Raw genomic sequence first — 13,885 nt, forward strand, 5'->3', positions numbered from 1 at the left:
GTGGACAGGGGTATCAGAGGACCCTTCCTGCGTGTGTGGTGGGGAGCACAACATGTCATCTGGTGAGGACTTTACTGGAGAGAGAGACATGGGAGTCAGACTTCTTCAAGCTCTGCTGGTTCAGATTAAGAGACAGGGATTTCCAGTTGCACCCTCCTTTCTGGGAGGTCAGAATTTCTTTTGGGGAGCCCTACAATGTCCAGCAGCAGCCATCGGGGTGAGAGGGGGTAGGGAAGGCAGTCAGTAGGTCTGAGATTCTAGCTGCTTTGTCAGCTGTGTTCCTGGGGAGCTGCCTTCCCCACCCCCGTGGTGGGTTCTCTGGGCAGACCGGGATCAGGTCGGGCTCCGGGATTCCTGCTTATCACAGAGGGCATAGAGGCCGAGCGCAGGGTCCTGGCAGGGGCAGAGCTGACCAGGCTGAGGAGCTCCGGGAGGCCAGTGCTCTTTCTTGATCTTTCTGTCTAGCTTTCCCCCATCCTCTCTCTTCTTTATTTGTTGACCTGGCTTCCCCCCCATAATGAAATTCAATGAGAGGGTGTGTTTCTGTTTAAAATCCAAAGAGTAAAGCTTTAGGGCATGTTGGGGGTGTTCATTTCACCCAAGACTCTTTCAGATATCATTTTCACTGTGTGTCTCCATCCCCACGTCTTTTGGGTTCCAAGAATTCAACTCAGTTCAGACACTACCTGCCAGGAGACAGCATCAGATTCCACAGGTTAAGGGCCCAGGCCTATTGCTGATGAAAAGAAAATCCTTGAATAAAACTCCAGGAGAGTTTCATCTGAGCCCAGGTTTAGGACAGCTGCCTGGGAAATACAGTCCTTTCAAAGAAGGAAGTGCTCCACAGAGGAGAACTTTCTTGCAAAGTTATATATGCTTTTTCAAATAAAAGCTATAAATCATGGTGTCAATAGTTACATTTTACAGATTAATACATACAGAAATTGAGAGTATAGGTTGTTGGATCATTACCAAGGCACAAGGTAATTTAGTGAAACTGTTCAGACATAAAGTAGATGCACCACGCTTGCCTTACAGACTACAAACCAGGTCTTTGTTTTGGGTAACCCAAGCCTTCAGGCAAGGCACTTCTCAGAGGCTTATATTAGCATTTTTTTCCCTTTCCTTCTTCATTGACAGTTCCCACTTATGATCAAAATCTTCCCATAAGAAACACTGATGATAAATATTGGTCCATTGGTGCCAGAGTGAAATTTCACCTGCTGCAGGTCCATCCAGTCCTTCAATGTCACAGTAATCTTCGGTTTAGTGATTAAAATACTGTGGGGGAATCAGAGGCTCAATGTGATGTGGACGCTGTGGGTTTTAATTAAAGATCTATGCATTTTTAACTAGGTCACACTGTTGTGCAATCACTGTGTGTGTGCTTTGTTGAGATTTTGGGGGACAAAAAGGTGCTACACAAAGTGAATAGCAATTATAAAGGCAAACGCTATTAATTACAATTAATTAATAGGATTATAGTGACAACACAGATTATAACAATTATCACTTTCATCCGGGACCTCCAACCACTGAGAAAGCAGATCATTAATATTAATATCTGGGTCATCTAACTCGGTGATTTGAGTTTTTATATGATTTAAGAAGTAGGCAATGTTTTCAGAACTGTCTGGTATGAAAACATAGCATCCTATATTAATTATGGTGCAAGTTCTCCCTTAAGAAGCAGTTAGGAAGTCTAAGGCCATATGACTTTGTAGAACTGTCTTTCTCATTAGAGTCACTTCTGTGTTAAGAAGGGCTGAGCTTTGTTGACTATCATTTTAGAACTTGTTGAGTAAACTGAGTGCTTCAGTGTGAATGATGGACTTCCTCATTTTGGGTAGGAGTGACTAAACCAAGGCCAGAGGTGAGTCCCACAAAGCCACTGAGTTCCATTAGGAGATCCCCAGTAAACAAGGGACCTGTTTCATTTGTACAAAGTACAAATCCATCAAACTGTTGGTTTTTTGGACAGCTACCTGTATCTAATAATATCATAGTATGGTTACAATTTGGGGGAGGTATCGTCCCATTTGCTGGGTATAGTTTGGAGAATTGTCTTTTTTTGTCCCCAGTAGAGTGGGGCCATTGTGCTTAATTTTCCATAATTAAGGGTGAGTCATGCAAACCCATTCCACAGTTGAAGGAGCCCCTCATCAGCACACTAACTGGTTTATTTTTAAGAAGTAACTTTCCTTTCTGTTGGGCTTTCTTTGTGGTATCACAATAGGAAAAGGTGAACCCATGGCCAGGAGAAATTAGATTGGCAGGCCAATAATATAGATCCCTGCTAGTAATTTCAGATTGCAATAATGAGCTGACATTTATATATGCTTGTATGTAAGACTGCAAATTAGACCGGTCTTTTCCCTGACGTGGAGAGACCCACCAAGGTAGTCCAGCAGTACTGGGTATAGGTAGCTGTCCACTAACCCAACAGTTTGACGGATTTATATATACTTTGTAAAAATGAAATAGGTCCATTGTGAGAATATATTGGCATCAGGATTTTCTTTCGTTAATGGGGAGAAAGAGAGGATTAAAAGTAGTGGATAGAGAACATCAGGATCTACGGGCCTGGTCTGAATCTCAGGAAAAGCAATCTATTCAGATGGTGTCTGTGTTTCTTCTAAGTCAGGTGAAGGTTGTTTGGCCAATCAGAGTTGAGTGTCAAAAACCTAAGTCGAAGTCCACTCAGGTATAGGAGATATTTTAAAATAAGAGATGTGAATCCACGAGCCTATACCTTTTAATGTAGCAACACAAGCTTTGGTTGGTAATACCTGATAAGATCCCTTACAGTGAGGCTGCAAGGAGTCTTTTAGTTGGTGTCTTTTTGAATAGACATAGTCTCTGGTCCTAACCTGTGATCTTTAAACTCTTCATATCCTTGAAGATTATTATGAAAAGAGTTGATAACTAAAATTTTATTTTGCTTGAGTGCTCTAATAAGACCAGAACAATAATAAGAAATATACTTCTTTAATACAGGAGGTTCATATAATCCATCTCATTGCATTGGTCTGCCTGTTATAATTTCAAAAAGCAAAAACTGGTGTTTCCCAGAAGGCATGATCTGAGGTTTAATAAAACCAGTGGAAATGCTTTTGGCCAGGGAAGATTGAAAACTTCTATAATTTTTGCCAACTTAGTTTCTATGATACCATTAGTTCTTTCTACCAATCCAGATGATTGAGGATGGTTAAGCACAGTGAAAATGTTGTATTATGGACCAGATATAACAAATAGACTTAATTACTTGTCTGGGAAATGTGATCTTTGATCACTATGTAATTCAGATGGATGGGAATTGTCTTTTCTAGTAATTTTCCTGACAGTAGGGCCATTGTTCTGTCAGGGAAGGCTCCTACCCAATGTGAAAGCATACAAATTAGGACTAAGACATATTTATATCCCTGAGATAGTGGCATTTAGATAAAACCCATTTGCCGGATCTCAAAAGGTCCTGCTGGCAAATGACCCTGGTACCATGGGTGCTTTCCAGGATTATATTTAGGACAAATAGTAAAGCGGGAGTGAGCCTTACAGTGACTGTAGCAGAAGGTTTCCAATAATATTGTTTTCTCCACAGAACCATTTTTTCAGTTCCTCAATGATTAATTTGGTGACTATGGGTAAGTAATGGGCATTTGAGCTCCAATGGGGACAATAGTTTTGTTACTGGGCCCAACCCATAGCCCTGTGGCCACCCCTTAAGCCTGTAAAAGAAAGTCTTTTAGGGAATTAGTTGTAGGAAGTAGAGGACATTCTTGAGTATCTGTATAATTACCAGTTAGGACAGCTTGTTTTGCTGCTATATCTGCAAGGTGGTTTCCTCCAGCTTCCATAGTCTTTGATTTAGAATGTCCAAGGACCCTCACAGTAGCGAGTTGTTTTAATAATTGAATAACTTCTAATAATTCTACCTGCTGGCCATTTTTTTTTTGGTTGTCCAGAAGCACTTAGAAAACCCCAGTGTTTCTATAGCATATCAAAATCATGTGCTACTCCAAAGGCATGATGACTGTCAGTATAAATATTAGCTGTTTTGTTTTTAGCTAATTGGCAAGCTTGAGTTAAAGCCATCAGTTCGGCTTCGACTTAGTAGTAGGCACACAAAAACTTTCAATAACATTGTTAACGTCATTAAAGAAGAACTTGCATATCCAGCTTGATAATGTCCTGCAGTATCCTTAAGATATGAGCCATCTGTAAACCAAATTAAATCACCATTATTCCTGGGAGTCCCCTGTAAATCCTATTTACAGGAGTAAGAAGAAAATCAGGGTGATGCAGTCACATTCATAATCGCATTGTTCTGTGTGAAGTAAAGTAACAGGGTTAGGAGTGTGTTACATCTAGCAGGAGTTAAATTGGAAGCAGTAAGTAAGAGTACTTCATAGGATGCCAGGTGACTCACAGAATAATGTTGCATATGGTGAGAGTTTAGAAGAGTCCCAACAGAATGAGAAACATAGATGGTTAAAGGGGAGCCCGTTACAATCCCTTCAAAGGTTTTACACAAGAGTGCAGTAGCTGAAACAGCTCTCATGTAGTGCGGGAGGCCTTTAGTTACTGAGTCAAGTTGTTGACTGTGATATCCATTGGGCTGATGTTGGTTGCCATGCTTTTCTATTAAAGTCTTTAAAGCACTGCCTTTATTTTCATGTATGGAGAGGAAGAAAGGCAATTTATAATCAGGATATCCTAAAGCAGATGCTTGAATTAATGTTGTTCTTACCTAATGTTTCTATGGCTTCTTTAGTTTTTTGTGTCCATTCAGTAAGATCGGGTTGATCTGATTTTAATAAAGTATATAAAGTTTGGGCAATTATTGAGAAGTTTGGAATCCAACTTCTACAATAACCAGTTAATTCTAAGAATCCATATAATTTTTCTTTGTTTTTGGAAGAGGAAAAAGGCTACGATTCCTTTAAGTCTTTAAGGATCTATTAACAGTTCATCCTTAGATACTACATGTCCCAAATATTTAACAATTACTGAGCAGAAATGAACTTTTTCTTGGAAACTTTATGAGCTTTTATTGTTAATTACTTTAATAAATAAATAGAACCTCTTGAGAGTTTATCTCAGAGGTAGAACATAAAAGTAGGTCATCAACATATTGAATCAGGGGGGAGTTATTTGGAAAGCTAATATCTGTCTAATCTGCCTTTAGAATTTGGACAAATAAGTTAGACTCTCAGTATACCCTTGTGGCATAATGGTCCACATATATTATCTATCTTCTCAGGTGAAGGCAAATAAATCTTGACTATCCTTGTCCATAGGAATACTAAAAAATGGACTACAGAAATTGATTAGAGAAAAATAAGTAGCATCTGGGGGAACAGAAGAATGTCAAGTATGAGGGTGAGGGGACTATAGGGTGACAGGGTATCATAGTATTATTAAGTGCCCGTAAATCTTGAACAAATCTCCATCCTTTCCTGTTTGCTTTTTTTACAGGTAAAATGGGATTATTACAAGGACTGGTAAGGGAATAAGTCCTTTTTAAAGATATTCTTGTATAACATATCACATTCTAGTATTGCTTCAGATTTAAGTGGATATTATTGGATATTAGGTAAGGGTTTTGTTTTGTCAACAGTTATTTTAATAGGTGTGGCTGGCTTAATTTTTCCAGTATCAGAGGGAGAAGTAGTCCACTATTCTGTCAGAACTTGTGATAACAGCTCATCAGTCTTAGGAGCAATAGGTGTTAACTATCATTTTCTCTGAACAGAATTCTATTTCACTTTTATTTTTCTAAGTCTAAAAACATTTCTCCTTTAGAAGAAAAACAAATATGGGCATTATTCCCATAACATGGGAAATCTACTCTAAAAGATCTTGGCCTTCTAAACGGATCAGGGCACTGTCACCTAACAGAAAAGAGAGCTTCATGAAGATATTTCCTTTGTGAAAAGTCACAGGTAGAGATTTATATACTTGGATAGACTAAAAACCCCTACCATTTAGACTACCTTACTACTCTGAGAGAAAGCACAGTCAAGTAAGGTAGGGTTGAGAATGGATAAAGTGACCCTTGTGTCAATTAAGACTTTGGAAGTTCCCCCTCAATTGGAGCATCAGTCTCTCCCTAAGTGCTAGTAAGCAAGGAGGGGAATGTCCTTTTCACCTGGAGCATCTCATTCTTCCCTTTCCTTCACCAGGTCCCACTTAAGTTTGGGACAGTCTTAAGATGGACGTCCAGACTTACTACGGTAGTAACGGAGGTGGTCTTTTTTCCAAAAGTGGGCCCTGGAAAAGGTTTTCAGCTGGGCTTACTAAATTGTTGTGAATTCATAATCTTAGCTTTGGCCTTTCCTTCTTTAATAAAGTTTGTGAAAGTTGCTCAGCACGAGTAACGAGGGCATTAGTAGGTAAGGCAGCCCATCTTACACCAGATCTTTTTATAAGCAAAGCCAATTCATCTTCTAAGCCTTCTAAAAAGGCAGAATTTAAAAGTGTTTTGGTGGTCTTCAAAGAGTGCAGGAGGTAAACCTTTGTTTAAAGGTTTCTTTTCAAATCTCTCAAAATAATCAAAAAGAGGTTCTTCTGGTCTTCTTTTACATTGTTGTATTTGGTCCGGTCTACTTTCTCGGGGAAAACTTTGGCGATTGATACAATTTTTGTCCAATTCTCCTGTAATTTTCAATATTCACAGCTTCATATCTGAAAATGCTCCATAGGGTTTTTCCATTCTGCCTCATCTACCCATTCTTTAGCTTTGCTTTCTGTTACTAAAACATGTGCAAGCTGATGTAGGTCTGAATATCCAGGCTCATATGCGCTAACAGAGCAAATTCCTTTGCAAGTCCCCATAGGGGTCAGGAAAATCTTCAGTTAGACTCGAGTTCAGTTTGAGTCCAAGGAGTGTAAACAGGTGCTGGCCCTCCCCTGTGTCATAGGTTTTTCTTTAAAGGGAGCTGCAATAACCTGTTTTGTCAAAAGAGTTCGTTTTTAAAATGGTTAGTTACTTCCAAGGCTTTTTCTAATTTAGCTACAATATTCGAGTTTGTTTTCTGCAAAGACAGCACTTTGTTATTCTGTTTTACAGCTTCTAGATACCAATTAAAATATGGTTCCCATTCAAATTGTTTGAGTTTATAGCTATTTTTCTAATTGTGCGTGTAAGATTACTAGTTTCAGTATTTCCAAAGAACCCCATTTTGGCCACTTAAGATTTACAGCGTTCTTAGATTTTCCTATTTTGTTCAGTACTTGCAAGTAAACGTTCAATAAGTACTGCACATAAATCCTGCTGGAGTACTGGTTGGTAGTTGTTGAGCATTTGAGAACTGTTCCATCTTTAAATCTTTTTTTTTTAATTAATTTTTTTTTGAGAGGGCATTTCTCATATTTATTGATCAAATGGTTGTTAACAACAATAAAATTCTGTATAGGGGACTCAATGCTCAATGCACAATCATTAATCCATCTCAAGCCTAATTCTCATCAGTCTCCAATCTTCTGAAGCATAATGAACAAGTTCTTAAATTAATTTTTTAATAAGACAAATAATTAGCTAAGGAGAAGGTGTAGTGGATCAAAATGTGGGGCTTGTGTCGCTTTCAAATGGCCATGAAACACCCTTTTCCATGTCTTGGATTCTCCCCCAGTGGTCTAATACCATTAGGGTAACTCGGGGCACTGGATGGTCAGTCCTTCTTGTGTGCTTCCCCAGATGAGTCAGGTTTAATTTTATTGTGGTTTTAAGGATGATCCGGTGGGAATGCTTCACGTCCGGAGGGATAGATACCCTTTGACACTTCCTGCCAGCTGGGGTAGGAAGGAGCAAGTGTCCCTTATATTTCGAGGTTACTTCTTAATCTCTCATGTTTATTGATATTGTTACAGCCTTCTTTCATTATCCAAGTCATTTTCAGCCATATATTCTTAGCTACTCCCACCAACTTCTGCTTTCCCTAAACTAACCTGCCTAGAATATACTGGTACAAATTCTATACTGCTCTAATAAACGTCAACACCGTCAGCTTAAATTAAGGAGGTCTGGATATCAGGAGGACTCATCTGTTCACCAGAGGACATGAAGCTGGAGGGGAACAAGGGGCCCCAGGCTGGCACTCAGTACCAGATCAGTCAAGCCCTGGGGGACCTGAGGTGGCTCACTCTGATATCCTGCCAACCATGCCAATATATGTCACCAAAAAGAAAATCCTGGAGTAAAACTCCAGGAAAGAGTCATTAGAGTTTTATTTGAGCCCAAGTTTAGCACAGCTGCCTGGCCTTCCCAGGAAGTAAAGTGCTCCAAAGAGAACTTTCTTACAAAGTTATACTTTTTTTTTTTTTAACAAAGGATATGTTATGATGTCAACAGTCAAAATGTAAAAAAATGTTGAAGAGCTAATTGGTTTTATTAAGCACTTCATGAATCGAGCAGCCTCCAATTTAGCAAGTAGAGAAATGCTCCCGTCAAGTTATTTTTCAGACTAATATATACAGAAAGTGAGGGTACCAGGTGTTTTTTTGATTATTACTAAGGCACAAAGTAATTTGGTGGAACTGTTCAGACATACATTACAGACAACAAAATCAGGTCTTTGTTTTAGATAACCCAAGTGTTAATTAAGGCCAGGCACTTCTCAGAAGCTAGTAGTATTCTCAGCTTTTTTTCCCTTCTTTCCTTGATATTACAAGAGTGCCCCCAGCCCTTTCTACTTCAGGTGCCATTTGCAAGCCCAGATTTGTTACCTGTACTTCTGACTGGCTGTCAGAGGTTCTCACTAACTCTGTGCTAGAAGCAGCTCACCGAAGCCAGGGAAACATTTTACTTACTAGATTTTTGGTTTATTATGTAAGGATGTAACTCAGGAACAGCCAGATGGTAGAGATGCACAGGGCAGGTATGAGGAAGGGTGAGAGGGCGTGGAGCTCTCCTGGCCTCCAGGTGCTGTTGGGCAGCTGCGTCTGGGGGTGTCCCTCCCTGTGCACTAGGTGAAACCTCAATGTGGACAGGGGAAGGAGGGTTCTTGACTCTGATTCTCCAGCAGATCAAATGAATATAGGTAAGGAAGGAGTTTCTTAAAGTGAGAGTGGCAGCGAATTGCAGCAGCCTATGCAGGCAGCAGAGAGCAAGGGATAAGAGGGAGGAAATTAAAGTTCACTGAGCTTCTGCTTGTATAGGGCAGATCCCTTGCCAAGCCAGTTGCCTGGTGTCCAGTGTTTGCTGGAATCTGCATGGTGTGGGAACTAAGCCCCTACCACTCCAGGAATTGGGGGAGCCTCAGAGCACTGAATGGAGTGACATTATGTTCTGAGAACTTCCCAAAGGCAAAGATTATCGGACAGGCTACTAAAGAGCTCTGTACAGCTGCAACCCTGTTTGGGTCACCCAGGTGATGGGAACTTACAAGCCCAAATCAGAGATCTTAGTAGCCCTTCCCCACTTGTCTGAAGTAGGACACACACAAGACTAGTGTTCAAGTCTAGAACACTGAATGAAATAGCAAAGTAGTAAAGACACCATGGGTAAAATGGTCTTTTTTATGTTAGACTATTCATTTGGGACTGTTCTTCCTTCTTCAAGTGTGCCTGGATCGCTATATACTTTCCTCTTAGGACTGCTTTTGCTGCGTCCCACAGAAGTTGGGGCTTTGTGTTGTTGTCATTTGTTTCTATATATTCCTTGATCTCTATTTTAATTTGTTTGTTGATCCATTGATTATTTAGGAGCATGTTGCTAAGCCTCCATGTGTTTGTGAGCCTTTTTGTTTTCTTTGTAGAATTTATTTCTACCTTTATACCTTTGTGGTCTGAAAAATTGGTTGGTAGAATTTCAATATTTTGGATTTTGCTGAGGCTCTTTTTGTGGGCTAGTATGTGGTCTATTCTGGAGAATGTTCCATGTGCACTTGAGAAGAATGTATATCCTGTTGCTTTTGGATGTAGAGTTCTATAGATGTCTATTAGGTCCATCTGCTCTACTGTGTTGTTCAGTGCCTCCGTGTCCTTACTTATTTTCTGCCCAGTGGATCTATCCTTTGGGGTGAGTGGTGTGTTGAAGTCTCCTAAAATGAATGCATTGCAGTCTATTTCCCCCTTTAGTTCTGTTAGTATTTGCTTCACATATGCTGGTGCTCCTATGTTGGGTGATATATATTTATAATGGTTATATCCTCTTGTTGGACTGAGCCCTTTATCATTATGTAGTGACCTTCTTTATCTCTTGTTACTTTCTTTGTTTTGAAGTCTATTTTGTCTGATATTAGTACTGCAACCCCTGCTTTCTTCTCGCTGTTGTTTGCCTGAAATATGTTTTTCCATCCCTTGACTTTTAGTTTGTACATGTCTTTGGGTTTGAGGTGAGTTTCTTGTAAGCAGCATATAGATGGGTCTTGCTTTTTTATCCATTCTATTACTCTGTGTCTTTTGATTGGTGCATTCAGTCCATTTACATTTAGGGTGACTATTGAAAGATATGTACTTATTGCCATTACAGGCTTTAAATTCATGGTTACCAAAGGTTCAAGGTTAGCCTCTTTAGTATCTTACCACCTAACTTAGCTCGCTTATTGAGTTGTTATATACACTGTCTGGAGATTCTTTTCTTCTCTCCCTTCTTATTCCTCCTCCTCCATTCTTCATATGTTGTGTGTTTTGTTCTGTGCTCTTTTTAGGAGTGCTCCCATCTAGAGCAGCCCCTGTAAGATGCCCTGTAGAGGTGGTTTGTGGGAAGCAAATTCCCTCAGCTTTTGCTGGTCTGGGAATTGTTTAATCCTGCCATCATATTTAAATGATAGTCATGCTGGATACAGTATCCTTGGTTCAAGGCCCTTCTATTTCATTGCATTAAATATATCATGCCATTCTCTTCTGGCCTGTAGGGTTTCTGTCGAGAAGTCTGATGTTAGCCTGATGGGTTTTCCTTTATAGGTGACCTTTTTCTCTCTAGCTGCCTTTAAAACTCTTTCCTTGTCCTTGATCTTTGCCATTTTAATTATTATGTGTCTTGGTGTTGTCCTCCTTGGATCCTTTCTGTTGGGGGTTCTGTGTATTTCCATGGTCTGTTCAATTATTTCCTCCCCTAGTTTGGGGAAGTTTTCAGCTATTATTTCTTCCAAGATACTTTCCGTCCCTATTCCTCTCTCTTCTTCTTCTGGTACCCCTATAATACGGATATTGTTCCTTTTGGATTGGTCACACAGTTCTCTTAATATTGTTTCATTCCTGGAGATCCTTTTCTCTCTCTCTCTGTCAGTTTCTATGTGTTCCTGTTCTCTGGTTTCAATTCCATCAATGGCCCCTTGCATCTTATCCATTCTGCTTATAAATCCTTCCAGAGTTTGTTTCATTTCTGTGATCTCCTTTCTGGCATCTGTGATCTCCCTCCGGACTTCATCCCATTTCTCTTGCGTATTTCTCTGCATCTCTGTCAGCATGTTTATGATTTTTATTTTGAATTCTTTGTCAGGAAGACTGGTTAGGTCTGTCTCCTTCTCTGGTGTCTCTGTGATCTTGGTTTGCCTGTAATTTTGTCTTTTCATGGTGATAGGAATAGTTTGCAGAGCTGGGACTAGTGATGGCTGGAAGAACTTCCCTTCTTGTTGGTTTGTGGCCTTCCTCTCCTGGGAGAATAGCGACCTCTAGTGGCTTGTGCTGGGTAGCTGCGTGCAGACAGGGCTGCTTCCTGCCCGGCTGCTATGGAGTTTATCTCCGCTGTTGCTGTGGGCGTGGCCTGGCTCGGGCTGCCCCTTTGCGAGGCGCTGGGTTCTCGCAGGTGTTGATGTGGTCTGGATGTTGTCCTGTGTCCTCTGGTCTTTATTGTAGGAAGAGTTGTCTTTGTTATATTTTCATAGATATATGTGGTTTTGGGAGGAGATTTCCGCTGCTCTACTCACGCCGCCATCCTGGCTCCGCCTCTGTAAAATCATCTTTTACTAACTTCCCAAGAGGCTTAGAAGAGCAGAGACAAAATGTAGTAAGTGAGCAATGAGCAGTCTCCATTTTAGACATTACATTACCATCCAGTCCTCTAGATATTCTGTAAAATGAACTTCACACAAGGAATTTCTTGATCCTGTTTTTCTCCAAGACAGTGGTTACCCTCAAGCAGCAGGAATGTATCATTTAGCCTACTTGCCTTGCCCTAAGATAGGGTAGACAATGGCTGATTACCATAAAATATATTAGGACTCTTACCTCTTAACTCCCTGGTTTTTAAAACGCAATCTTAATCTTAAAATGGAATCCCTCATTTTTACTCCACTGTTTGTATCTCGACATTTTTCATCATAGGCAGGGAAAATTAGTCCTGATGCTTGTTCCATGACCCTGCTCTGCATGGCATGTGCACCACTCTCCCAGCACCACTGTACGGTCACCAGCCTGGAAGCTCTCCTAACCTAGCTCTTTGGGGTTTTCCTGGAGGCCTTATTACACAGGCCAGACTGATGAAATCTTTAGCCATTGGTGATTGAGTCAACCACCAGCTCCTCTCCTTCCCTCCTGGGAGGCTGTGGGGTGGGACTGAAGTTCCAATCTTCTAAACAGTATTTAGCTCCACTGGCAACCCACCCCCATCCTTAGGTCACCTAAGGGCTTTCCTAAAGTCACGCATTAATAAGGACACCTTTATTGCTCTTAACACGAAATTCCAAGGGTTTTAGAAGCTCTGAGTTAGGAGTGGGGTTGAAGACCAAATATGTATTTTTTATTATAAATCATAATAATCACACCATGGAGATGTTTAAATCTTAACCTGATAATCATCTTACACTAAAAGGTAAGGAAATACACCAAGTCTAATGGAGAATCAAGTGAATCCTTTCAAGAGGCCTTCATGGGGTCTGTTAAAAAAAAAATCTATCCAAGTAAATTTTAAGACTTAATTAGCTTTATTATTAAGTATCCATAAATTGGGCAGCACCCCTCTAGCAAGTCGAGAGATGCTCCAAAGGGATACAGAGAGGTTTTTAAATGCAGGATGAGAGTAACAAACAGAAAGAGGACTGCTTTGGATGAAGTCACCTTCGTCTGGGGACAGGATGGTCTTATTAGGTGGATTCCTTTGGGGGATGGAGAGGACACATGTGACCTTTATCTTATTGATGCTAACTAAAATGTATCCTGAGTGACTGCATCTCTGGGGGAGGTTGAAACTACTTAGGTATTCAGTTCGGGTTTGACTTGGCCTAGCAGAAGTGACACTATGTTGGGTCTTTCTTTACAGGCCTTAGCTGCTTCAGGCCTAAAGCCTGCCTCCCCTGCAGCCTAAGATGTCAGTGAGAGGGCCACCACCACCATCACAGATCCCAGAGCTGTCCTGGGCCTCAAGTCTCCACCCTCAGGGCTGGTCCTGTCTTGCTTTACAATATCCCCTTATCCTGCCCTCCAAAGCATGCCAGCATTCTGTGCAGGCTGGAGCCAGGGGATGTTGGCCCATGCCCTGCCCATCAGCACCTCCCTCACAGCAGCTTTGGGGGCTTATCTGAGTCTGAGCTCTACCTTCAACTGGTCTTGATTAAACAAAAAGTTTTTTGCCCTTTCCAGTTAGTTTACAACACCTGTCTGAGCCAAAGACCTCCAGCCTCAGTCCATTCTCAGGAAGAGGAAGTAATTACACACTCAGAAAGCAGGTTCATCACGGTTCCATTCTCTGAACTCCACATGGTCTTCTGCACCTTCTACAGAACCACTGCTTCACGACCCAGAAGTGAGGTAGCCCAGATCATATGGATAGGACTCAAGTTCAGGAGGTCCTGACCAAAATTTCCTTCCCACCCATAATACACACCACCTCCCAGTGGTTGAGGGTGCCAGGTAACTCAATGGTAACTGGTTTGGTTGGAGTTAAGTTCTTTACCTTTAAACAACACAAGAATAAAGGGAAACCAGTACCAGGGTCCAGATTATT

The sequence above is a fragment of the Manis javanica genome, chromosome 14 (assembly GCF_040802235.1).
Source record: "Manis javanica isolate MJ-LG chromosome 14, MJ_LKY, whole genome shotgun sequence".
Lineage (NCBI taxonomy): Eukaryota > Metazoa > Chordata > Mammalia > Pholidota > Manidae > Manis > Manis javanica.